This window comes from Bubalus bubalis, chromosome X (genome assembly GCF_019923935.1).
Source record: "Bubalus bubalis isolate 160015118507 breed Murrah chromosome X, NDDB_SH_1, whole genome shotgun sequence".
In the NCBI taxonomy this organism is placed as follows: Eukaryota; Metazoa; Chordata; class Mammalia; order Artiodactyla; family Bovidae; genus Bubalus; species Bubalus bubalis.
In genome coordinates, this window is record NC_059181.1 from 68,701,588 (window position 1) to 68,726,546 (window position 24,959).

Genomic DNA, 24,959 nt, shown 5'->3' on the forward strand with positions numbered 1-24,959 from the left:
ACTAAATCATAAGGTTAACTATAATATTAAAACACACATATCTTTACAGAGATTAATCATTTGTTTTACTTGTCTGTTAAATATTATAAATAATTTTGAAATTCTCAGGTATTTGAATGAAAGATGCCAAATAAAATGGATAAATTAATAAAAAAAAGAAATAGGTCACTCTAGTACCATTAATAAATTTATTGGTCATTACTAAGAAAGCTTTCCTTGTACTTTTGATATTTAGATTTGACTGCTTATTTATAACTAAGTCAAGCTATTAACTTATATTAGGTCAAAAAAAGAAAATTTTAACACTTTCAAACAAGTAATGAATCCTAGAAGGTTAGAGAGAATTTAGTTCAAGCTACTCATTTTGCAGATGATGGTTTTACTTATCTTTAACAACATTTGATTCATTTTTATAGAATTTACTGTGATCTCCTAATAATGATATCCACACTGTATGGAAACAGAGATGCTTAAGGCTGCATCTCTGCATTTGAGCAGCTCATAGAATGCTGGGGGAGAGTAGTGATAGCTCAGAAGTATGAACAAGTTATAGTACAGTATGGTAAGAACTGTCTTAGCACAAAATGAATGGGCTATTAGTTGATTCATATATACAAACAATAGGGACTTCCCAAGTGCTCAGTGGTAAAGAATCTGCCTGCCAATACCAGAGATGCAGGTTTGATCCCTGAGTTGGGATGATCTCCTGGAGGAAGAAATGGTAACCCACTCCAGTATTCTTGCATGGAATATCCATGGACAGAGGAGCCTGGTAGGCTACAGTTCATGGGGTTGCAAAGAGTCAGATATGACTGAGCACGTATGCAAACATATACGGGCAATAAACATAAATGAAATTAATATTTAGTGCAGATGATGAAGGAAGTTACTTTGTTAAGATAAGTAGTGAGTTGAAAAACAAGATTTATTTAGAAAATAGAGCCATACCTCTTTCTGGCACTGCAGTACCCTTCACGAATGTTCTTGGCTAGTGGTCAGCACTTCTTATGATATAATATCAGATGAAGCCTAAGCTGAAATCATAAGATTGAAAAGGAAGTTAATGACTTTAGAAGCAGTCCAGAGGGTCATGGGAGCTTAGCAGCCTGAACCACAGATCCAGGGTGTGTGATGGGACATCATAGCTTTACTGACAGATTTAGAGCTAGTTATTGGATTCCATGTATCCTTGTTTCCACTCCACTCATTTTTACATCCTCAGGGGAAAATTTAAAATAAAGACCAGGGCTGATTACATATGTCTGCTGCTCTATTAATCATTTCTGTATCTAGAGATGAACACAGTATTATAAAAATTCTCTTCTATGAAACCATGGTATTTTCCCTATTTTCTCTTCTAAATAGCTCTTTATAAAGTTTCAAGGAGAAATAACTTTGAACTTCATATCCAAGCATCTAGTTTGCTAGGAAGAGGAATTAGGGACTTGAAAAATATCAAGTATATCTGCTTGTGATGGCTTAGGGACAGTTTTCCTGGGAGGAATGATGATTTAGAAGACTTTGGGCTCTGTTCCCTAAAAATTCATAATAATAGTTATGGACTTAATCATCAATTTGGCATATATTATATACCTTTGGATATCAACTGTTTTATAGTTTGTATAGTTAACTTTTCATAAGTATATGTATCTTCAACTAAACTATCAGAAAATCTAAGAAAGTATAAAAAATCTCCAAGAAATGAACAAAGAAGGGCTTTCTTAAAACAGTAGCAGCCTGAATACTTGTTTCCTAAATTTGTGTTGCCCTATGGCAACTTTCATCCCTATATGCAAGGACCCCAGAGGCTGGCCATTTTTCTTTTATTTGTGGTCTGTCAACAAAATAAACATGTTTCTCCAATTTATCATTCACTTCGGTTCAGTTGCTCAGTCGTGTCCGACTCTCTGTGACCCCATGGACTGCAGCATGCCAGGCCTCCCTGTCCATCACCAACTCCAGGAGCCTACTCAAACTCATGTCTATCACGTCGGTGATGCCATCCAACTATCTCATTCTCTGTCGTCTCCTTCTCCTCCCACCTTCAATCTTTCCCAGCATCAGGGTCTTTTCCAGTGAGTCAGTCCTTCTCATCAGGTGGCTAAAGTATTGGCTACAGCATCAGTCCTTCCAATGAATATTCAAGACTGATTCCCTTTAGAATTCACTGGTTGGATCTCCTTACAGTCCAAGGGACTCTCAAGAGTCTTTGCCAACACCACAGTTCAAAAGCATCAATTCTTTGGCTCTCAGCTTTCTTTATAGTCCAACCCTCACATTCATACGTGACTACTGGAAAAACCACAGCTTTGACTAGATGGACCTTAGCAAGTTTAAAATAGATTGGAACTTTCCAAAGGAACTCTACTGAAAAAAAAAAAGGAAAATAAAAATGAAAATAAAGAAAATGAAAAATATGAAACGGTTTAAAAAGTAGGAATCTGAACCCACAGCTATGATATTGATGTTTGAGCCCACCACATATTCAGATAATCATTTTTCAAATATTCTCCAATTTCTTCTCTCTCGCAGAATTTTCCTTTCATCCCCAGGCAAGGAGTTGACATAAGTAAGCTTCTACTAGCAGTCTGGAGGAAGTAAGCATTGCAGGTGGGAAATTACTCAAACAGAGTTGGCTTTTATATTTTGTTACTCAGGCATTAAAACTTCTTTGGGGATTTAGCTTATCCTGGGGCTCTTTAATCAATAAAGATACTGACTGACTATTTAATAAAAATAACCTTTCTAATCCAGGAATTATATGATTCCAGTCATTTTCTTTAGGTGAAAATTAACTTTGGCTCTGTCACAATTTTGTGTTTAGACAAAGCTTATATTTCTCCCCAGTGTGGAAAGAGAAAGTTTTTGAATTTCTAAGACCCATCTATGAGAAGTGTACTTTTACCAGGCTAATGTACTAATTGTCCAAGTTTATGGTAGCTGTACAACTACAATTTAGCCTTCTTTCTGCACATGCACAAGCGAGTAAAGGTCACATTGCCTGGGCAACAATGTAATGTTTCCCGAAGTTTGGGATTTTGAAGTGTCTTCCATGGTTCCTTTAGAAATTTCCTTTAGAAATTTCTGAGTTTGCATATAGTAGACATTCAATACTCTTATGCTTTGCCCCTCTTTTCTTTTTGTTTGCTTGAGAACTCTTGTCTCTGACATCAGCTTCTGCCAAAATTGGATTCTACCATTCTTGTCTGGGTGATTGGATGAGGGAAGATGAGGCAATAAAGTAAATGTGTGGATATATAACTTTTGGGTTCAATTATTTATTTCAGGAGGTACTCAATTTTTTATTTGGCTCATATAGTACATGTATACTATCTATCTATCTATCTGTCTATCTATCTATCTATCTTCATTATCATCATCATCATCTATCTACTCTCCTTGCATCAGCCCTTAGCCTCCATTGATCTGTAACCTGGTCAAGCTTCAGTGAACAAGTAAGTAGGAGTTCCCAAAGATAACCTGAGAATCAGTTCAGTTCAGTTAAGTCACTCAGTCGTGTCCGACTCTTTGCGATCCCATGAATCGCAGCACTCCAGGCCTCCCTGTCCATCACCAACTCCCGGAGTTAACTCAGACTCACGCCCATCGAGTCGGTGATGCCATCCAGCCATCTCATCCTCTGTCGTCCCCTTCTCCTCCTGCCCCCAATCCCTCCCAGCATCAGAGTCTTTTCCAGTGAGTCAACTCTTCATATGAGGTGGCCAAAGTACTGGAGTTTCAGCTTTAGCATCATTCCTTCCAAAGAACACCCAGGACTGATCTCCTTCAGAATGGACTGGTTGGATCTCCTTGCAGTCCAAGGGACTGTCAAGAGTCTTCTCCAACACCACAGTTCAAAAGCATCAATTCTTCGGTGCTCAGCTTTCTTCACAGTCCAACTCTCACATCCATATATAACCACTGGAAAAACCTGAGAATATAAGGTCCCAATTCATATACTGTACCCTTTATTTTTGCTGCAATAAAACTATTTATGAATGAGGATGACTTATATACTGTTGTGCATTCTAAGTGTGGCCTAGGTAGAGCTAGTGATCCGTAGCATCCTCAGGTAGTCCCCAGGCTAGTATCTTCTATTAAATGAAAATAGTAACTGTGCCTCTTTTTTGCTTATATTCAAACAAAAAGCCATTCCTGATCCAATTTAATATTTCTTTCCTTTGAAGTCCTACATTATTTTGTTTGTACTTTCCTTGATAATTTTCACTGATTGTTTCATGTCATACTCATCTCTGTGGTTATTCAATTTAAACTTCACTGTTCTTCCTACTGGGCAGTCCCACTAGCCTTAAAGGACAAAAACCAAGTATTCTTTATTTTTCATCTTAGAAAAAAAGAGCAAATAAGTTAAGAGATTTACAGCTTCAATAAAGAGGAACCAGACATAAGTTGTTTGTGAACTTGATTTAAGACTTCTAGGTGTTCCCTGAGTTTCTCTCAGGTGAACATCTGAGAGAAAGTATCACTTCATTCCTCTTTGAGTATATCAGCTGTGCTCAGGATACAGGTTTCTTCAGGCCCTCTAAAGGTAGCACAACAGTTTTAACTTTGATAGTGATTTCTAAACTAAGTGCTAATTTTGCAATGTAAAGTTGTTGGACTTTCTAGGGCTCAAAGGTCTTTTTTTTTTTTTTTCTTGACCTTACCTCCTTTGTTTTATAACAAATAACAACATATTCTGGCAGTATGGTCACCATTCTTCATAACCTGCAAGGGAGAAACTGCTTAAGTCTTCTTTGTTGGTCCCTTTATTTTTTTTAATATAAATTTATTCATTTTAATTGGAGGCTAATTACGTTACAATATTGTATTGGTTTTGCCACACACCAACATGAATCCTCCACTGGTGGACATATGTTCCCCATCCTGAACCCCCCTCTCACCTTCCTCCCCATACCATCCCTCTGGAACATCCCAGTGCACCAGCCCTGAGCATCCTGTATCATACATCAAACCTGGATTGGTGATTTGTTTCACATATGATATTATACATATTTCAGTGCCATTCTCCCAAATCATCCCACCTTCACCCTCTCCCACAGAGTCCAAAAGACTGTTCTATACATCTGTGTCACTTGCTGTCTCGCATACAAGGTTATCGTTACCATCTTTCTAAATTCCATATATATGCATTAGTATACTGTATTGGTGGAGAAGGCAATGGCACCCCACTCCAGTACTCTTGCCTGGAGAATCCCATGGATGGAGGAGCCTGGTGGGCTGCAGTCCATGGGGTCGCGAAGAGTCGGACATGACTGAGTGACTTCACTTTCACTTTTCACTTTCATGCATTGGAGAAGGAAATGGCAACCCACTCCAGTGTTCTTGACTGGAGAATCCCAGGGGCGGTGGAGCCTTTTGGGCTGCCATCTATGGGGTTGCACAGAGTCGGACACGACTGAAGCGACTTAGCAGCAGCAGCAGCAGCATATTGTATTGGTGTTTTTCTTTCTGGCTTACTTCACTCTGTATAATAGGCTCCAGTTTCATCCACCTCATTAGAACTGATTCAAATGTATTCTTTTTAATGGCTGAGTAATACTCCATTGTGTATACGTACCATAGCTTTCTTATCCATTCGTCTGCTGATGGACATCTAGGTTGCTTCCATGCCCTGGCTATTATAAACAGTGCTGTGATGAACATTGGGGTACACATGTCTCTTTCAATTCTGGTTTCCTTGGTGTGTTTGCCCAGCAATGGGATTGCTGGGTCGTATGGCAGTTCTATTTCCAGGTTTTTAAGGAATCTCCACACTGTTCTCCATAGTGGCTGTACTAGTTTGCATTCCCACCAACAGTGTAAGAGGGTTCCCTTTCTCTGCACCCTCTCCAGGATTTATTTTTTGTAGACTTTTGGATAGCAGCCATTCTGACTGGTGTGAAATTGTACCTCATTGTGGTTTTGATTTGCATTTCTCTGATAATGAGTGATGTTGAGCATCTTTTTATCTATTTGTTAGCCATCTGTATGACTTCTTTGGAGAAATGTCTGTTTAGTTCTTTGGCCCATTTTTTGATTGGGTCATTTATTTTTCTGGAATTAAGCTGTAGGAGTTGCTTGTATATTTTTGAGATTAATTCTTTGTCAGTTGCTTTGTTTGCTATTATATTCTGCCATTCGGAAGGCTGTCTTTTCACCTTGCTTATAGTTTCCTTTGTTGTGCAGAAGCTTTTAATTTTAATTAGGCCCCATGTGTTTATTTTTGCTTTTATTTCCAATATTCTGGGAGGTGGGTCATAGAAGATCCTGCTGTGATTTATGTCAGAGAGTGTTTTGCCTATCTTCTCCTCTAGGAGTTTTATAGTTTCTGGTCTTACATTTAGATCTTTAATCCATTTTGAATTTATTTTTGTGTATGGTGTTAGAAAGTGTTCTAGTTTCATTCTTTTACAAGTGGATGACCAGTTTTCCCAGCACCACTTGTTAAAGAGATTGTCTTTAATCCATTGTATATTCTTGCCTCCTTTGTCAAAGATAAGGTGTCCATAGGTGTGTGGGTTTATCTCTGGGCTTTCTATTTTGTTCCATTGATCTATATTTCTGTCTTTGTGCCAGTACCATACTGTCTTGATGACTGTGGCTTTGTAGTAGAGCCTGAAGTCAGGCAGGTTGATTCCTCCAGTTCCATTCTTCTTTCTCAAGAAGAGAAATTGGCTATTCGAGGTTTTTTGTATTTCCATACAAATTGTGAAATTATTTGTTCTAGCTCTGTGACAAATACCGTTGGTAGCTTGATAGGAATTGCATTGAATCTATAGATTGCTTTGGGTAGTATACTCATTTTCACTATATTGATTCTTCCGATCCATGAACATGGTATATTTCTCCATCTATTAGTGTCCTCTTTGATTTCTTTCACCAGTGTTTTATAGTTTTCTATATATAGGTCTTCAGTTTCTTTAGGTAGATATATTCCTAAGTATTTTATTCTTTTTGTTGCAATGGTGAATGGAATTGTTTCCTTAATTTCTCTTTCGATTTTCTCATTATTAGTGTATAGGAATGCAAGGAATTTCTGTGTGTTGATTTTATATCCTGCAACTTTACTATATTCATTGATTAGCTCTAGTAATTTTCTTGTGGAGTCTTTAGGGTTTTCTATGTAGAGGGTCATGTCATCTGCAAACAGTGAGAGTTTTACTTCTTCTTTTCCAATCTGTATTCCTTTTATTTCTTTTTCTGCTCTGATTGCTGTGGCCCAAACTTCCAAAACTATGTTGAATAGTAGTGGTGAAAGTGGGCACTCTTGTCTTGTTCCTGACTTTAGGGGAAATGCTTTCAATTTTTCACCATTGAGGATAATGTTTGCTGTGGGTTTGTCATATATAGCTTTTATTATGTTGAGGTATGTTCCATCTATTCCTGCTTTCTGGAGATTTTTTTTTTTTTTATAAAAAATGGATGTTGAACTTTGTCAAAGGCTTTCTCTGAATCTATTGAGATAATCATATGACTTTTATTTTTCAATTTTTTAATGTGGTGTATTACACTGATTGATTTGCAGATATTGAAGAATCCTTGCATCCCTGGGATAAAGCCCACTTGGTCATGATGTATGATCTTTTTAATGTGTTGTTGGATTCTGATTGCTAGAATTTTGTTCAGGATTTTTGCATCTATATTCATCAGTGATATTGGCCTGTAGTTTTCTTTTTTTGTGGCATCTTTGTCAGGTCTTGTTATTAGGGTGATGGTGGCCTCATAGAATGAGTTTGGAAGTTTACCTTCCTCTGCAATTTTCTGGAAGAGTTTGAGTGGGATAGGTTTTAGCTCTTCTCTAAATTTTTGGTAGAATTCAGCTGTGAAGCCATCTGGACCTGGGCTTTTGTTTGCTGGAAGATTTTTTATTATAGTTTCAATTTCTGTGCTTCTGATGGGTCTCTTAAGATTTCTATTTCTTCCTGGTTCAATTTTGGAAAGTTGTACTTTTCTATTAATTTGTCCATTTCTTCCACTTTGTCCATTTTATTGGCATATAGTTGCTGATAGTAGTCTCTTATGATCCTTTGTATCTCTGTGTTGTCTGTTGTGATCTCTCCATTTTCATTTACAATTTTATTGATTTGATTCTTCTCCCTTTGTTTATTGATGAGCCTCGCTAATGGTTTGTCAATTTTATTTATCCTCTCAAAGAACCAGATTTTGGCTTTGTTGATTTTTGCTGGTCTATTTTGTTTCTTTTGCATTTATTTATGCCCTAATTTTTACGATTTCTTTCCTTCTACTAACCCTGGGGTTCTTCATCTCTTCCTTTTCTAGTTGCTTTAGGTGTAGAGTTAGGTTATTTATTTGACTTTTTTCTCGTTTCTTTAGTATGCCTATATTGCTATGAACCTTCCCCTTTGCACTGCTTTTACAGTGTCCCATAGGTTTTGGGTTGTTGTGTTTTCATTTTCATTCGTTTCTATGCATATTTTGATTTAGTTTTTGATTTCTTCTGTGATTTGTTGGTTATTCAGCAGTGTGTTGTTCAGCCTCCAAATATTGGAGTTTTTAATAGATTTTCTCCTGTAATTGAGATTTAACCTTACTGCATTGTGGCAGAAAAGATGCTTGAAATGATGTTATTTTTTTTGAATTTACCAAGGCTAGATTTATGGCCCAGGATGTGATCTATCCTGGAGAAGTCTCCCACTATTATTGTGTTATTGTTAATTTCCCCTTTTATACATGTTAGCATTTGTCTTACATATAGTGTTGCTCCTATGTTGGGTGCATACATATTTATAATTGTTATATCTTCTTGCATTGATCCTTTGATCATTATGTAGTGTCCTTCTTTGTCTCTTTTCACAGCCTTTGTTTTAAAGTCTATTTTATCTGATATGAATATTGTTACTCCTGCTTTCTTTTAGTCTCTATTTGTTTGGAATATCTTTTTCCAGCCCTTCACTTTCAGTCTGTATGTGTCCCTTGTTTTGAGGTGGGTCTCTTGTAGACAACATATTTATGGTCTTGTTTTTTTATCCATTCAGCCAGTCTTTGTCTTTTGCTTAGGGCATTCAACACATTTATGTTTAAGGTAATTATTGATAAGTATGACCCCATTGCCATTTACTTTATTGTTTTGGGTTCGTGTTTATACACCCTTTTTGTGTTTCCTGTCTAGAGAAGATCCTTTAGCATTTGTTGGAGAACTGGTTTGGAGGTGCTGAATTCTCTCAGCTTTTGCTTATCTGTAAAGCTTTTGATGTCTCCTTCATATTTGAATGAGATCCTTGCTGGGTACAGTAATCTGGGCTGTAGGGTATTTTCTTTCATAACTTTAAGTATGTCCCGCCATTCCCTCCTGGCCTGAAGAGTTTCTATTGAAAGACCAGCTGTTATCTTTATGGGAATCCTCTTGTGTGTTATTTGTTGTTTTTTTCCTTGCTGTTTTTAATATTTGTTCTTTGTGTTTGATCTTTGTTAATTTCATTAATATGTGTCTTGGGGTGTTTCGCCTTGGGTTTTTCCTGTTTGGGACTCTCTGGGTTTCTTGGATTTGGCTGATTATTTCCTTCCCCATTTTAGGGAAGTTTTCAACTATTATCTCCTCAAGTATTTTTTCATGGTCTTTCTTTCTGTCTTCTTCTTCTGGGACTCCTATGATTCGAATGTTGGGGCATTTAACATTGTCCCAGAGGTCTCTGCGATTGTCCTCATCTCTTTTAATTCGTTTTTCTTTTTTCCTCTCTGATTCATTTATTTCTTACCATTCTATCTTCTACCTCACTAATCTTATCTTCTGCTTCTGTTATTCTACCATTGGTTCCCTCCAGAGTGTTTTTGATATCATTTATTTCATTATTCATTATATATTGACTCTTTTTTATTTCGTCTAGGTCCTTGTTAGACTTTTCTTCTCAATCCTTGCCTCCAGGCTATTTATCTGTGATTCTATTTTGTTTTCAAGATTTTGGATAATTTTCACTATCATTGTTCAGAATTCTTTATCAGGTAGATTCCCTGTCTCTTCCTCTTTTGTTTGGTTTGGTGGGCATTTATCCTGTTCCTTTACCTGCTGGGTATTCCTCTGTCTCTTTGTCTTGTTTATATTAGTGTGTTTGGGGTGGCCTTTCTGTATTCTGGCAGTTTGTGGAGTTCTCTTTATTGTGAAGTTTCCTCATTGTGGGTGGGGTCCTACGGGTGGCTTGACAAGGTTTCCTGGTTAGGGAAGCTTGTGTTGGTGTTCTGGTGGGTGGGGCTGGATTTCTTCTCTCTGGAGTGCAATGAAGTGTCCAGTAATAAGCTGTGAGATGTCAGTGGGTTTTGAGTGACTTTGGGCAGTCTGCATATTGAAGCTCAGGGCTATGTTCCTGTGTTGCTGGAGAATTTGTGTGGTATGTCTTGCTCTGGAACTTGTTGGCCCTTGGGTGGTGCTTGGTTTCAGTGTAGGTATGGAGGTGATTGATGACCTCCTGTCGATTAATGTTCCCTGGAGTCAGGAGTTCTCTGGTGTTCTCAGGATTTGGACTTAAGCCTCCTGCTTCTGGTTTTCAGTCTTATTTTTACATTAGCCACAAGACTTCTCCATCTATACAGCACCTTTGATAAAACATCTAGGTTAAAGATGAAAAGTTTCCTCACAGTGAGGGACATCCAGAGAGGTACACAGAGTTACATGGAGAAGAGAAGAGAGAGTAGGGAGATAGAGGTGACCAGGATGAGATGAGTTGGACTCAAAAGAGGAGAGAGCAAGCTAGCCAGTAATCACTTCCCTATGTGCTCTCCACAGTCTGGACTACTCAGAGATGTTCATGCAATTATACAGAGAAGAGAAGAGGGAGGAAGGAGATAGAGATGGCCAGGAGGATAAAACGGGGGAATCAAAAGGAGAGAGTCAGTAATCAGTTCCCTAAGTGTTCTCCACAGTCTGGAACACACAAAGTGATTCACAGAGTTGGGTAGAGAAGAGAAGAGGGAGGGAGGAGATAGAGGCGACCTGGTGGAGAAAAAAAAGAATCCAAAGTGGGAGAGAGCAATCAGGCCAGTGATCTCACTCCCAAGCGAAAATGAGTAATGAAGACTGGGTTCTTAAAGGTACAAAATTGATAACAAATACCAAAATGCAAAGATTAAAAATCTAGAGTACAGGTTGGATTTTCAAAAATACAATATTAAACAAACAAACAAAAAACAACAAAGTCATAAGAATTATAAAATATATATATATATATATATATGAAGTTTGCTTTAAAAAATAGGGTCTCTTTTTTTTTTTGCAAAGTCATAGTAGGTTATAAAAAGGAAAATTAAAGGAGTAGTAGAAGACTTAAAAATAAAAAAAATTAAAAAAATTAAAGAATGATAGTAAAAATAGTAAAAAATATATCTAGGACTTTCTCTGGTGTTGTTGTGGGCAGTGTGGGGTTGGTTTATTTTCGGATAGTTTCTTGATCTGCCTTATATTTCTCAATATCTATATGCCCCTTCCTATGTAGTCAGTACTAGCTACAGGGTTTTAATCTATTGCACCTGTCACTTCCAGGGAGGTTCCCTCTGTTTTAACTTCTTCTCTTTGCTGGTCTCTTCAGTGTCTAATTTCTGCCCTGACACAAGGGGGCGGTGGTGGACACTTTTTTAGGCTCACTTGTTTAGTCCTGCTGTGGGGAGGGAGGGACACTGCAAACGAATAACACTGGCGGGTGCTCACAGTGTCTCAGCCACACTAAGTTTGCCCCCTGCTCACAGCGTGCATGCTTTCCCTGTCTATACTGCTTAGGCTCTAGACTGCTTTGCCGGGAACTGAGCCCAGCCCTAGGTTGTATGCACTTCCCAGGTCTAAGCCGCTCAATTCAGGTATTCGGGTAGTCCTCAGAGGCGCAGACTCGATTGGGCCTGTGTTTTATGCCCTTCCCAGGTCCGAGCAGCTCAGGTGACCAGGTGTTTGGCAAGCGCAGTTGCTGTGACTTATTGCCTCCCCCATCCCTGCTGCTTGGTTTTCTGGGTGTACAACTGGCACACCTTCTAAGGCAGATATTGACTGTCTAGAATCCCAAGAAGTCTTGGTTAGCAACGAAGCCTGCTTGCAGTTTCGTAGATAATCCCTCTCTGGGGCCTCGATTGCCCCCTTCTGGCTGTGGCTGTGGCTGCCCTTGCCTGCATGTCAACAGGCAGAGGGCTGGGCTGGGCTAGCTCTGCTCAGTCCTTTGTTCTGTGAGCGGTCCTGACAGTGTCTTACATTAAGGCTTTTTGCATGGTGGCTATCCCACAGTCTGGTTTGCTATCCAAGGTAGTTCCCTCAGATTGCCCTTGGGACATTCAGGCTTGGTCCTCACTCTAAGCAATGCAGCCCACGCCTCCCTGCCCAGCCCCCACTTGCTAGTGGCGGATGCATGTGTCTGTGCTGCTTCTCTACTGGGGGAATTACCGTTGGGCACATAATCTGTGCGTTTTAATTATTTATTTTTCCTCTCGGCTATGTTGCCCTCTGTGGTTCCAAGGCTCGCCACAGACTTAGCAGTGAGAGTGTTTCCTGGTGTTTGGAAACTTCTCTCTTTCTAAAAACTCCTTTCCCGGGATGGAGCCCCATCTCTACCTCTTTTGTCTCTTTTTATCTTTTATATTTTTCCTACCTCCTTTTGAAGACAATGGAGAAGGCAATGGCACCCCACTCCAGTACTCTTGCCTGGAAAATCCCATGGATGGAGGAGCCTGGAAGGCTGCAGTCCATGGGGTCGCTGAGGGTCAGACACGATTGAGTGACTTCACTTTCATTTTTCACTTTCATGCATTGGAGAAGGAAATGGCAACCCACTCCAGTGTTATTTCCTGGAGAATCCCAGGGACAGGGGAGCCTGGTGGGCTGCCATCTATGGGGTTGCACAGAGTTGGACACAACTGAAGTGACTTAGCAGTAGCAGTATGAAGACAATGGGCTGCTTTTCTGGGTGCCTGATATCCTCTGCCAGCATTCAGAAGTTGTTTTGTGGAGTTTACTCAGCGTTCAAATGTTCTTTTGATTAATTTGTGGGGGAGAAAGTGGTCTCCCCGTCCTATTCCTCCGCCATCTTAGGACCTCCTCCTGTTGGTCCCTTTAAAAAAAATCATCTCATATGTGATGCTCATCCAGCTTGATCACATGGCTTTAGAGTTCCAGGACCAACAATTCATCTGTCCATATCTTAGCTGAGGGCCAGAATCTACTCTTCAGAATTTTTAAGAGGCTTTGATTTCTGTTAAAATGACAAATTTATCAGACCGTGTCATCTAGTTAGATGGTAGGAGTCTGGGAGGGTTTTGCTAAAACAAATGGGGAAAGTGAAAAAGAGAGGAAGGTAATAGAAATCTGAGATCTGATGACACTGAAGTTAAAATTAAATATAGGGAAAACAGCACAAATGTGGGAAGCTGGAGGTGAAGAGAGAAAGGATGTGACTCTTTGCAATTTTGCTCCAGTTCCAGCTAACATTTATACAATCTGACACCAAGTCTTGGTCTTTTTCCACTCAATTCCTTTTCTTTCCTACTGCTGCTTCTTCTATCCTGACTCTCATTACCTCAGATGTAGATGACTTACAATAATCTCCTACATTTCACATGTACTTCATATTTCAACCATGCTGAACAGTTTGTAATTCCTGGAGATGTCTTTCATGCGTCCTTAATTTCAGGCTATTTCTTTTCAACATCATCTTACACACCACTGCCCAACCAGTCATTTTTTAAATTGAAATACAGTTGACTTACAATGTTATGTTAATTTCAGATGTATAGCACAGTGATTGTTTTATATATACATATCCATATATACATATGTATATATATGGATATAATATATATTTATTTTCAGATTATTTTCCATTTTAGTTATTATAGATAGAGAATATAATTCCCTGTGCTATACAGTAGGTCCTTATTGTTTACCTATTTGCATATAGTAGTGGGTATCTTTTAATCCCAAACTTGTAATTTATTCCTCTCCTCCTTTTCTATTTGATAACCATAGGTTTGTCTTCTACATCTGTGAGTCTATTTCTGTTTTGTAAATAAGTTCATTTGTATCATTTTTTAAAGATGCCACATATAAGTGATAACATATGATATTTGTCTTTCTCTGTCTGACTTCACTTAGTATGATAATCTCTATGTCCATCCATGTTGCTGAAAATGATATTATTTCAAGATTTTTATGACTGAGTAATATTCCATTGTGTTTCTATGTGTGTGTGTACATGCATACCCCAGATTTTCTTTATCCATCATCTGTTGATGGACATTTAGGCTGCTTCTGTGCTTCTTGGTTATTGTAAATAGTGCTGCTATGACATTGGGGTGCATATATGTTTTTCAAATTGATGTTTTTTCTGGATTTATGCTGAGGATTGGGATTTCTGGATCATACTTATGGTAACTCTATTTTTAGTTTTTAAAGGAACCTTCATACTGTTCTCCATAGTGGCTGTATCAATTTAAATTTCCATCAACAGTGTAGGAGTGTTCCCTTTTCTCTACATCCTCTCCAGCATTTATTGTTTGCAGATTTTTTGATGATGGCCATTCTGACTGGTGCAAGGTGATACCTCCTTGTAGTTTTGATTTTAATATCTGTAATAATGAATGATGTTGAGTACCTTTTCATGTGCCTGTTGGTGATCTGTATTGAACTACTCATTTTAGACCTTGTTGTTTGATTTCTCAAGAGTCTGTAAGTAACAATAATCAAGACCCCACCCTAAATTCCAGGCAATTTCATCCACAATCTAGCACTAGCCTCCTATCCAGTGAAACTTCTCTTTCACAGAGAAAGGTAATGATGGCAGAGGCCAAAGAAAGAATCTGGAGAAAGAATAAAGCCACCAGTAAGTACTAAGGAGAGCTTAGGGCTCTTAGAAAGAGAGCCTTGAAACAATCTGTGACATATTTTTGGATATGCAGTTATCTCAAGCTAAGATATTCTGTAGAATTAAAATGACAGCTTAATTATTGAAACAGTGACTCTTGGGAAAATTAGGTTTAAGGACAAGGTTACCTTGATATGCCAGTTTAAAATTCTGATCTTGACAGGCATATCAATTTTGTATATTATGGTGAATCACCAAAATAGGTCAATAACTTGCTAAAGTTTAGCTTCTTTTTAGGTTATCCAGTCATCATTTACAAGTATCTGTGGTTTCCACCCAACCTTTTCCCTGTTGGGCCCACCTCCAGCTGTACACCACTTGGATAATCTCTTGAGAAATGAAACATTTATTTTGACTTTGTTATTTGTCCTATCTGAACAAATCACAAACATTTTTATAAGCAATATCTTGGGGGGTAGTCAGGTATACTTAATATTTCTAACAATTCTAATCAAAGGAGATGCTAGGGCCAACTTTGATCAGCCGGGTGAGAAGTGAGAGTTTGTTTACTTTATGGCATTTGTAACTAAAATCATCTTAGGAGATGAACTTAATTCTGGAATTTGTTTCCCAGAAAAGTGTGAGAACATTTTTGAAGATATAAAAAGAAGAGCATCTATGTTAATCTAAATTTGGGGACTTCACATTACTGATAGCATTTTGTTGGAGTAAACAAATTGCAAATCATTTTAATTGTGAAGAAGAACTCACTTATTTGGGTTGTTAAGGATCCAAGAAATCAAAATAGTCTGAATTAGGGGATAGATATGCTTTCTATAAGGATAAGGAGATAGGTGGAAATGTATAATGAGTCTATTTTGTTTTCCAAAACATAGGAAGTTAGGACTTGCCAGCAAGATGACAGAGTAGGATGGGAGCTCTCCCTTTCTCATAAAAACACCAAAATGACAACTAACTGCTGAACAACCATTGACAAAAAACTGTTGGTACCTGAAAAAAAAAAAAAAAGATTTCCTTTATCCAAGACAAAGAAGAAGCCACAATAAGACAGTAGGAGAGGTGTGATCATGATAAAATAAAATCCCACACCTGCTAGGTGGGTGACTCACAAACTGGAAAATATTGATACCACAGAAGTTCTCCCATAGGAGTGAAAGTCCTGATCTCCATGTCAGGCTTCACAGACTTGGGGCCTATCAATGGGAGGAGGATCTTCCAGAGGTTCTGATTTTGAAGGCCAGCAGGGTTTGATTGCAGGAATTCCACAGGACTGGAGAAGCAGAAACTCCATTCTTAGAGGGCACCCACAAGGTCTAGCGTGCACCAAGACTCAGGGAAAAAAGCAGTGACCTCATAAGAAATTGGGAAAGACCTACCTGCTAGTACTAGAGGGTCTTCTTTGGAGGTAGGGAGTGGCTGTGGCTCACTGCAGGGAAAATGACACTGGCAGCAGAAGCTCTGGTGAGCACTCATTGGCATGAGCCCTCCTGGAGGCCTCCATTCTCCCACAAGAACTAGTCCTACCCAATAGCCAGTAGGCTTTAGTGCTGGGATGTTTCAGGCCAAACAACCAATAGAACAGGTACACAGCCCCATCCATCAGCAGACAGGCCACTTAAAGTCTTCCTGAGCACAGCTCTGCTCAACAGATGGACAAGACCCAGCTGCACTCATCATTGGGCAGAAACCAGGTCCTCCCACAGGAAGCATACACAAGCCTCTTACCAGCTTCATCCAGCGGAGGACAGACAGAAGAAGCAAGAAGAAATATAACCCTGCATCCTGCAGAAAAGAAACTGCTATCACAGAAAGTTAGATGAGATGGCAGAGGAGTATGTCCTAGAGAGAAGATCAAGAATAAACCTCAGAAGAAAAACTAAATGAAGCGAAGATAGGCAATCTACTGGAAAAGAAATTCAGAGTAATGGTAGTGAAGACGATCCAAGTTCTCAAAAAAAATAATGGAGACACAGACTGAGAAGATACAAGACATGTTTAACAAAGACTTGTAAGAACTAAGGGCTTCCCTGGTGGCTCAGACAGTAAAGAATCAACCTGCAAATGTGGGAGACCCAGGTTCAATCTCTGGATCGGGAACATACCCTGGAGAAGGGAATGGCTACCCACTTCAGTATTCTTGCCTGGGTAATTCAATGGACATAGGAGCCTGGCAGGCTACAGTCTATGGGGTCACAAAGAGTCAGACACGACTGAGCAACTAAAATTTTCACTTTTCCAGAAGTGCTAAAGGACAAACAAACAGAAATGAATAATATAATAACTGAAATGAGAAATATACTAGAAGGAATCAATAGCAGAATACCTGAAGCATAAAAATAGAGAGGTGAATTGGAAGACAGACTGGTGGAAATCACTGCCATGGAATAGAATAAAGAAAAAAGAAGGAAAAGATATGAGGAAAGAAAGAGAAATCTCTGGTACAATGTCAAATGCACCAACATTTACATTATAGAGGTCCCAGAGGAGAATCGGAGAAGGCAATGGCACCCCACTCCAGTACTTTTGCCTAGAAAATCCCATGGACGGAGGAGCCTGGTAGGCTGCAGTCCATGGGGTCGCTAGAGTCGGACACGACTGAGCGAATTCACTTTCGCTTTTCACCTAAATGCATTGGAGAAGGAAATGGCAACCCACTCCAGTGTTCTTGCCTGGAGAATCCCGGGGATGGGGGAGCCTGGTGGGCTGCCGTCTCTGGGGTCGCACAGAGTCGGACACGACTGATGTGACTTAGCAGCAGCAGCAGCAGAGGAGAATATATAGAGAAAAGACCTGAGAAAACAGTGAAAGAGATAATAGTTGAAAACTTCCCTAACATGGGAAAGAAAACAATCACCTAAGTCTAGAAAATGTAGAGAGTCCCAGGCAGGATAAACCCAAGGAGAAACACTATGAGACACATAGTGATTGAATTGATAAAAATTAAAGACAAAGAAACAATATTAGAGAGAACAAGGGGAAAGCAACAAATAACATACGAAGGAAGTACCATAAGGTTATCAGCTCATTTCTTATCAGGAGGCAGTGCAAAATATATTTAAAATGATGACAGGAAAGAACCTATAACCAGAAATGCTTCACCCAGTAAGGCTGTCCTTCAGATGTAATGGAGAAATAAAAATGTTATGGACAAGCAAAAGCTAATCACTAGACCTGTTTTGCAACAAATGCTAAAGGAATTTCTCTAAGCAACAAAGAAAAGGCCATTATTAGAAACAAGAATATAACAAATTGAAGAGCTCACAGATAAAGGTAAACATATAGTAAGATTAAGAAATCATCCACACACAAATATGATATCAAAACCAAAAACCATGAGAAAAGGAGAACACAAATGCAGGAAATAAGAATTGCATTTGAAATTAAAATACCAGTAACTTAAAATAGTTTTGTTTATATATAGACTGCTATATAAAATTCTCATGGGAATCATAAACCAAAAATCTACAATTGATACACAAACAAAAAAGAAAAAGGAAAGCAAATGCTACACTAAAGTTAGTCTTCAGAGGCGGTCCTAAGCGGGTGGAGGAATAGGACAGGGAGACCACTTTCCCTCCCACAAATTCATCAAGAGAACATTTGAATGCTGAGTAAATTCCACAAAACAACTTCTGAATGCTGGCAGAGGTCATCAGGCACCCAGAAAAGCAGCCCATTGTCTTTTAAAGGAGGTAGGAAAAAATATAAAAGACAAAAAGAGAGACAAAAGAGGTAGGGATGGAGCTCTGTCCTGGGAAGGGATTATTAAAAAAGAGAGACGTTCCCAAACACCAGGAAACACTCTCACTGATGAGTCTGGGCAAGCCTTGGAACCACAGAGGGCAACAAAACTGGGAGGAAAAATAAATAAATAATTAAACCCCACAGATTATGAGCCCAACGGTAACTCCCCCAGCGGAGAAGCAGCACAGAAGCCTGCATCCCCCACTAGCAAGTGGGGGTTGGGCAGGGAGGCACGGGCTGCATTGCTTCGAGTAAGGACTGGGCCTGAATGCCCCAAGGGCAATCTGAGGGAACTAATTTGGGATAGCAAACCAGATTGTGGGATAGCTACCACGTGAAAAGCACTAACTTAAGACACTGTCAGGACCGCTCACAGAACAAAGGACTCAGCAGAGCTAGCTGGGTGCAGACCGGCCCACCCCCCACCTTCCCTCCCCCGTGACAGGCAGGCGAGGGCAGCCAGAGCCGGAAGGGGGCAATCGTGGCCCCACAGAGGCATTATCTACCAAATTGCAAGCAGGCTTCATTGCTAACCAAGACTTCTTGGTATTCTGAATGGTCAACATCCGCCTGAGAAGGTGCGCCAGTTGTACACCCAGAAAACCAAGCGGCAGGGACTGGGAGGCAATAAGTCGCAGCAACTGTGCTCGCCAAACACCTGGTCACCTGAGCTGCTTGGACCTGGGAAGGGCACAAAACGCAGGCCCAACTGAGTCTGCGCCACTGAGGACTACCTGAGTACCTGAACCTGAGTGGCTTAGACCTGGGAAGTGCATACAACCCAGGGCTGGCCTCAGACAGTTCCTGGCAGAGCAACCTAGAGCCTAAGCAGTGTAGACAGGAAAAGCACACACACCGTGAGTTGGGGGCAAACCCAGTGTGGCCGAGACACTGCAAGCACATTCCAGTGTTATTTGTTTTCAGCGTCCCTCCCTCCCCACAGCACGACTGAACAAGCGAGCCTAAAAAAATTGTCCACCACCGCACCCCTTGTGTCAGGGCAGAAATTAGACACTGAAGAGACCAGCAAACAGAAGATAAACCAGACTGAACCTCCGTTGAAGTGACAGGAGCAACAGATAAAAACCCTGTAGTTAGTACCGACTACATAGAAAGGGGCCTATAGATGTGAGAAATATAAGCCATATCAAGGAACTATCCAAAAATGAATTGACCCCACACTGCCCACAACACCAGAGAAAGTCCTAGATATATTTTTACTATCATTCTTTAATTAAAAAAAAGATTTTTTTTCTATTTTTAAGTCTTCTATTACTCCTTTAATTTTCATTTTTATAACCTACAAAAATTTTTTTTTTGCAAAAAAGACCCTATTTTTAAAGCAAACTTCATATATATATATATATATTTCATAATTTTTGTGACTTTTTTTTTCTTTAATACTGTATTTTTGAAAATCCAACCTCTACTCTGGATATTTAATCTTTGCTTTTTGGTTCAGTTCAGTTCAGTCTCTCAGTAGTGTCCGACTCTTTGTGACCCCATGAATCACAGCACGCCAGGCCTCCCTGTCCATTGTTTTTGGTATTTGTTATGAATTTTGTACCTTTAAGAACCCAATCTTCAGTACCCATTTTTACTTGGGAGCAAGATTACTGGCTTGACTGCTCTCTCCTCCTTTACACTCTCCTTTTTTCTCCACCAGGTCGCCTCTATCTACTTCCTCCCCCTTCTCTACTCAACTCTGTGAATCTCCTTATGTGTTCCAGACGGTGGAGAACACTTAGGAAACTGATTACTGGCTGGATCTGTCTCTCTCCTTTTGATTCCCCCCTTTATCCTCCCAGCCACCAATGTCTCCTTCCTCCCTCTTCTCTTCTCTATGTAACTCAGTGAACCTCTCTGACTGTTTCCGACTGAGGAGAGTACATAGGGAATTGATTACTGGCTACCTTGCTCTCTCCTCTTTTGAGTCCAACTCATCTCATCCTGGTCACCTCTATCTCCCTACTCCCTCTTCTCTTCTCTAACTCTGTGAACCTCTCTGGGTGTCCCTCATTGTGGAGAAACTTTTCATCTTTAACCTAGATGTTTTATCAAAGGTGCTGTATAGATGGAGAAATCTTGAGGCTACGGTAAAAATAAGACTGAAAACCAGAAGCAGGAGGCTTAAGTCCAAATCCTGAGAACACCAGAGAACTCCTGACTCCAGGGAACATTAATCGACAGGAGGTCATCAATCGCCTCCATACCTACACTGAAACCAAGCACCACCCAAGGGCCAACAAGTTCCAGAGCAAGACATACCACACAAATTCTCCAGCAACACAGGAACATAGCCCTGAGCTTCAATATGCAGACTGCCCAAAGTCACTCAAAACCCACTGACATCTCACAGCTTATTACTGGACACTTCATTGCACTCCAGAGAGAAGAAATCCAGCCCCACCCACCAGAACACCAACACAAGCTTCCCTAACCAGGAAACCTTGTCAAGCCACCCGTAGGACCCCACCCACAATGAGGAAACTTCACAATAAAGAGAACCCCACAAACTGCCAGAATACAGAAAGGCCACCCCAAACACACCAATATAAACAAGACGAAGAGACAGAGGTATACCCAGCAGGTAAAGGAACAGGATAAATGCCCACCAAACCAAACAAAAGAGGAAGAGACAGGGAATCTACCTGATAAAGAATTCTGAACAATGATAGTGAAAATCATCCAAAATCTTGAAAACAAAATGGAATCACAGATAAATAGCCTGGAGACAAGGATTGAGAAGAAAGGTTTAACAAGGACCTAGACGAAATAAAAAAGAGTCAATATATAATGAATAATGAAATAAATGATATCAAAAACACTCTGGAGGGAACCAATGGTAGAATAACAGAGGCAGAAGATAGGATTAGTGAGGTAGAAGATAGAATAGTAGAAATAAATGAATCAGAGAGGAAAAAGGAAAAATGAATTAAAAGAAATGAGGACAATCTCAGAGACCTCTGGAACAATGTTAAATGCCCCAACATTCGAATCATAGGAGTCCCAGAAGAAGACAGAAAGAAAGACCATAAGAAAATACTTGAGGAGATAATAGTTGAAAACTTCCCTAAAATGGGGAAGGAAATAATTACCCAAGTCCAAGAAACCCAGAGAGTCCCAAACAGGAAAAACCCAAGGCGGAACACCCCAAGACACATATTAATGAAATTAACAAAGATCAAACACAAAGAACAAATATTAAAAACAGCAAGAGAAAAACAACAAATAACACACAAGGGGATTCCCATAAGGATAACAGCTGGTCTTTCAATAGAAACTCTTCAGGCCAGGAGGGAATGGCAGGACATACTTAATGTGACAAAGGAAAATAACCTACAGCTCAGATTACTGTACCCAGCAAGGATCTCATTCAAATATGAAGGAGACATCAAAAGCTTTACAGACAAGCAAAAGCTGAGAGAATTCAGCACCAGCAAACCAGCTCTCCAACAAATGCTAAAGGATTTTCTCTAGACAGGAAACACAGAAAGGGTGTATAAACTCGAACCCAAAACAGTAAAGTAAATTGCAATGGAATCATACTTATCAATAATTACTTTAAATGTAAATGGTTTGAATGCCCCAACCAAAAGACAAAGACTGGCTGAATGGACAAAAAACAAGACCCCCTATATATGTTGTCTATAAGAGACCCACCTCAAAGCAAGGGACACATACAGACTGAAACTGAAGGGCTGGAAAAATATATTCCACGCAAATAGAGACCAAAAGAAAGCAGGAGTAGCAATACTCATATCAGATAAAATAGACTTTAAAACAAAGGCTGTGAAAAGAGACAAAGGACACTACATAATGATCAAAGGATCAATCCAAGAAGAAGATATAACAATTATAAACATATATCCACCCAAAATAGGAGCACCGCAATATGTAAGACAAATGGTAACATGTTTGAAAGGGGAAATTAACAATAACACAATAATAGTGGGAGACTTTAATACTCCACTCACACATATGGATAGATCAACTAAACAGAAAATTAACAAGGAAACACAAACTTTAAATGATACAAGACCAGTAAGATGTAATGATATCTATAGGACATTTTACCACAAAACAGTGAATTTCATCTTTTTCTCAAGCACACACGGAGCCATCTTCAGGATAGATCACATCCTGGGCCATAAATCTAGCCTTATTAAATTTAAAAAAATTGAAATCATTCCAAGCATCTTTTCTGACTGCAAGGCAGTAAGATCTTAATTACAGGAGAAAAACATTAAAAATTCCAACATATGGAGGCTGAACAACACGCTGGTGAATAACCAACAAATCACAGAAGAAATCAAAAAATAAATCAAAATATGCATAGAAGTGAATGAAAATGAAAACACAATGCAAAACCTGTGGGACACTGTAAAAGCAGTGCAAAGGGGAAGGTTCATAGCAATACAGGCATACTAAAGAAACGAGAAAAAAGTCAAATAAATAACCTAACTCTACACCTAAAGCAACTAGAAAAGGAAGAGATGAAGGACCCCAGGGTTAGTAGAAGGAAAGAACTCTTAAAAATTAGGGCAGAAATAAATGCAAAAGAAACAAAAGAGACTATAGCAAAAATCAACAAAACCAAAAGCTGGTTCTTTGAGAGGATAAATAAAATTGACAAACCATTAGCCAGACTCATCAATAAACAAAGGGAGAAAAATCAAATCAATAAAATTGTAAATGAAAATGGAGAGATCACAACAGACAACACAGAAATTCAAAGGATCATAAGAGACTATTATCAGTAATTATATGTCAACAAAATGGACAACTGGGAGAAATGGACAAATTCTTTGAAAAGTACAACTTTCCAAAACTGAACCAGGAAGAAATAGAAAATCTTAACAGACCCATCACAAGCACGGAAATTGAAACTGTAATCAGAAATCTTCAAACAAAAGCCCAGGTCCAGATGGCTTCACAGCTGAATTCTACCAAAAATTTAGAGAAGAGCTAACACCTATCTTACTCAAGGTCTTCCAGAAAATGGCAGAGGAAGGTAAACTTCCAAACTCGTTCTATGAGGCTACCATCGCCCTAATACAAAACCTGACAAAGATGCCACAAAAAAGAAAACTACAGGCCAATATCACTGATGAATATAGATTCAAATATAGTTAACAAAATTCTAGCAATCAGAATCCAACAACACATTAAAAAGATCATACATCATGACCAAGTGCGCTTTATCCCAGGGATGCAAGGATTCTTCAATATCTGCAAATCAATCAGTGTAATTCACCACATTAAAAAATTGAAAAAATAAAAGCCATATGATTATCTTATTAGATGCAGAGAAAGCCTTTGACAAAGTTCAACATCCATTTATGAAAAAAAAAACCTCCAGAAAGAAGGAATATATGGAACATACCTCAAGATAATAAAGGTATATATGACAAACCCACAGCAAACATTATCCTCAATGGTGAAAAATTGAAAGCATTTCCCCTAAAGTCAGGAACAAGACAAGGGTGCCCACTTTCACCACTACTATTCAACATAGTTTTGGAAGTTTGGGCCACAGCAATCAGAGCAGAAAAAGAAATAAAAGGAATACAGATTGGAAAAGAAGAAGTAAATCTCTCACTGTTTGCAGATGACATGACCCTCTACATAGAAAACCCTAAAGACTCCACAAGAAAATTACTAGAGCTAATCAATGAATATAGTAAAGTTGCAGGATATAAAATCAACACACAGAAATCCCTTGCATTCCTATACACTAATAATGAGAAAATCGAAAGAGAAATTAAGGAAACAATTCCATTCACCATTGCAACGAAAAGAATAAAATACTTAGGAATATATCTACCTAAAGAAACAAAAGATCTATATATAGAAAACTATAAAACACTCGTGAAAGAAATCAAAGAGGACATTAATAGATGAAGAAGTATACTGTGTTCATGGATTGGAAGAATCAATATAGTGAAAATGAGTATACTACCCAAAGCAATCTATAGATTCAATGCAATCCCTATCAAGCTAACAACAGTACTTTTCAGAGAATTAGAACAAATAATTTCACAATTTGTATGGAAATACAAAAAACTTTGAATAGCCAAAGCAATCTTGAGATAGGCGAATGGAACTGGAGGAACCAACCTGCCTGACTTCAGGCTCTACTACAAAGCCACAGTCATCAAGACAGTATGGTACTGGCACAAAGACAGAAATATAGATCAATGGAACAAAATAAAAAGCCCAGGAATAAACCCATGCACCTATTGACACCTTATCTTTGACAAAGGAAGCAAGAATATACAATGGATTAAAGACAATCTCTTTAACAAGTGGTGCTGGGAAAACTGGTCAACCACTTGTAAAAGAATGAAACTAGAACACTTTCTAACACCATACACAAAAATAAACTCAAAATGAATTAAAGAT

The 24,959-nt window shown here is 39.0% G+C and overlaps 1 protein-coding gene across 3 annotated transcripts in view; it reads right to left on the minus strand.

Annotated features, from left to right (window-relative positions):
- The window catches only part of CYSLTR1 (cysteinyl leukotriene receptor 1), a 57,828-nt gene that overhangs the window by 6,189 nt on the left and 26,680 nt on the right, over positions 1 to 24,959 (minus strand). For 2 of the 3 annotated variants that reach the window (XM_006051530.4, XR_006640626.1), the window contains exon 2: positions 949 to 1,034. The gene's annotated coding sequence lies outside the window, so the exon portion shown is untranslated. Of the gene's footprint in view, positions 1 to 948; positions 1,035 to 4,667; positions 4,729 to 24,959 lie in introns of all 3 variants that reach the window. The other variant, XM_006051531.4, reaches the window with a different exon arrangement.